Source organism: Empidonax traillii, unplaced genomic scaffold (genome assembly GCF_003031625.1).
Source record: "Empidonax traillii isolate 1590-97213 ecotype Southwest subspecies unplaced genomic scaffold, ASM303162v1 scaffold1574:size89603, whole genome shotgun sequence".
Taxonomy (NCBI): Eukaryota; Metazoa; Chordata; class Aves; order Passeriformes; family Tyrannidae; genus Empidonax; species Empidonax traillii.
In genome coordinates, this window is record NW_020956767.1 from 58,569 (window position 1) to 61,255 (window position 2,687).

Consider the following 2,687-nt stretch of genomic DNA (forward strand, 5'->3'; position numbering starts at 1 on the left):
AAGAACACGGGGGGATCGAGGGCAGCACTAAGAACACGGGGGGATCGAGGGCAGCACTAAGAACACGCGAACCCGAGGCTTTAGCGTAAAAAAGCGAGCCCGGGGCGGGGGTTAACGCAGCGGGCCCCGCCGGGGCTTATCCGCCTGCCAGGGGATCAGCCGAAAAGATGGAGATAAGGGATGCAGATAAAGGCTGAGGGATAAGGGATAAAGGATAAAAGGCAGAAGGAGGATGAATCCCCCGCCATTACGCGCGTCCCCCTCAAACCCCGCCGGAGGGGGGGGCGGCCGCCGTCCGCCTCCTACCTCGGCCTGGGCGCAGCCGCCGCCGCTCGCTCTAAGTCCCCCGCCGCCGGGAGAGAACCGGGAGGAGCAGGGGCGGGAGAGTCCCCGGAGAACCGGGAGAAGAAGGAGAAGGGAGCGGCGGGCCGGGCGGTGGAGCCGCCGTGAGAGCCGCCGGGAGCGGCGCAGGGGCCGCGCGGAGGGATACAGCGCGCCGTGCGCCCCGCGGCTGCGGCCGCCGCGGAGGGGGCGGGGCGCGCACGGCGCGGGGCACGCTGGGAGCCCCGCCCTATATAAACCAGCGCGGGCGCGCGCGCCCCCTCAGAGCGGTGGCGGCGGCCGGAGGGGCTGGGGCTGCGTCGGAGACGTTTTGATGCCCCTTTCCCTTCTTTCGCGGTTCCCGTGAGGGTAATTTCTACGGCACCCCGCCTTTTTATCTTCTCGGTCGCTCATCCTGCCGCTCGCGGCGCCGATGCCGGCATCTCAAGGGTCAAAAATAAGTAGCGGTTTGCCCCGAGGGTTACGAAACGGGGTCCCCGCCTGATGGTTGCAAAATGTGGAACGCGTTAAAAGTTTTCTTAAGCGAGGGTGTTCTTTCGTGTCTGTGACTTTCAAGCCTAATGAACGAGAAGGGAAGATTTAATCCGTGAGTCGCAGAGCAGCCAACAGACTCTAAGGGAGTTAAAACTCTTAAGATGTTAAAAATACAAATTACTTGTTAAAGTTTGTGGCTCGATGATCTCGGGGGAGGTTAACAAGGCTTGGGAAAAGAAGGATGCCAAGAACTCAGTTTATGGGACATCTGGCAGAACTCCCAAGATCAGGAAGGAATTATTAAAGCTCTCAGCAATTGTGCTGAAATCAGCTCCAAATGGGCAAAGAAGGCAATTCCAGCAGGGGCAGATCTTGACCACAAACCAACCAAAACCCCGCAGACCCAAAAGAAGGGGAAGACGGAGTGCGGCACTAATTATCACAGGGAGCGAGGTGGTCGTTAACTGGCAGAAGAAGGATGCTAATTATTGAGAGAACTGTGTGAGTTGTGGCCAGTGAACACTCGCTCCTTTGCTTACTGATGTGGATAGATCAGACAAGTTTTGGTGGCTGGGCGTTTGATCTGTGGGATTCCAGCTCTGAAATAAGGGATCTGTGTCTGTCTCCTGTGCCATGCCTGGCCTGCTGCGCTCCAGGGAGTGAATCCCACGGCTGGGGTCAACAGTGGCACTGCCTGGGATCCAGGGACAGGAGGGACTGAGCTGTTCCATCCCCTGAGCCTCCCTCGGCAGCTTCTGGAATGTTCCTCTCAGCTGGTTCCCACCTGGCGCTTCTCCGGCCTCACCCACACGTGGATCCCCTTTGGGGTGTCCTGGCCTCTTGGAGACACAACAGGTGCAGGCCCAGTTTTTCCAGGGAAAACCAGACCCAGACTGGTGAGGTGCTTGGGATGGACCTGCCCATCCCTGGGAGTGTCCCAAGCCAGGCTGGACAGGGCTTGGAGCAACCTGGGATAGCGGGAGGTGTCCCTGCCTGTGGCACTGGGTGGGATTTAAGGTCCCTTCCCACCCAAACCAGTCTGGGATTTGCTCTGGAGCAGCAGCAGGAACACCTTGTACCTCCAGTGAGTTTGTGTTCCTGGGGATACACTGAGTCAGTGTTCCCAAATCCAGCGGGGCTGGACCTGACCTGGAAAGGGGACTCCAAAGCCCTCTGTCCCCTCGGGTGGCCCCAGGAGCTCCTGTCCCTCCAGATTCCCTCGTGCTCTGGCCCACGGAGATGCAAAAGGACTGCAATAAAAACCTGGTGGTCTCCCAAGAGCCAGTCCTGGTCTGCCTGCTGGGAGGAAATCCCCCCGGAATGCTGGACAGGTCCCTCCATGCAGCCCCCTCCGGGAGTTTGCTCTGCTCCCAGGGAACAAGGGACAGGAGGAGAGGGAACGGCCTCAGCTGTGCCAGGGGAGGTTTAGTTGGATATTGGGGAAAATTCCTCCTGGAAAGGGCTGTCCAGCCCTGGCACAGCTGCCCAGGGCAGGGGGGAGTCCCCATCCCAGGGGGGATTTAACAGCCCTGTGGATGTGGCACTCGGGGACATGTGGTGGCCCTGGGTTAATGGTGGCACTCGATGCTCTGGGGGGCCCTTGGCAGCTGCTGTCCCCAATTAACTCATTAACTTATCAGGCTGAGGTGACCCCGGGGCGGCGCCGGGGGTCTCTGCTCTCGCCACTGCCACCAGAGTGTGACAGCCCCCGGCTGCAGATGGGGCCACCAGCCTGGGGGTCCCCACGGGGCTGGGGCTGCGTGACAGCGGCGCCGGGGTGGGGACAGACCCTGACAGTCCCCCCAGACCCTGGCCGTGCTGGGAGCGGGGACGGAGCCCCAGCTGAGGCACTGGGCAGACTGGGAGCCCCA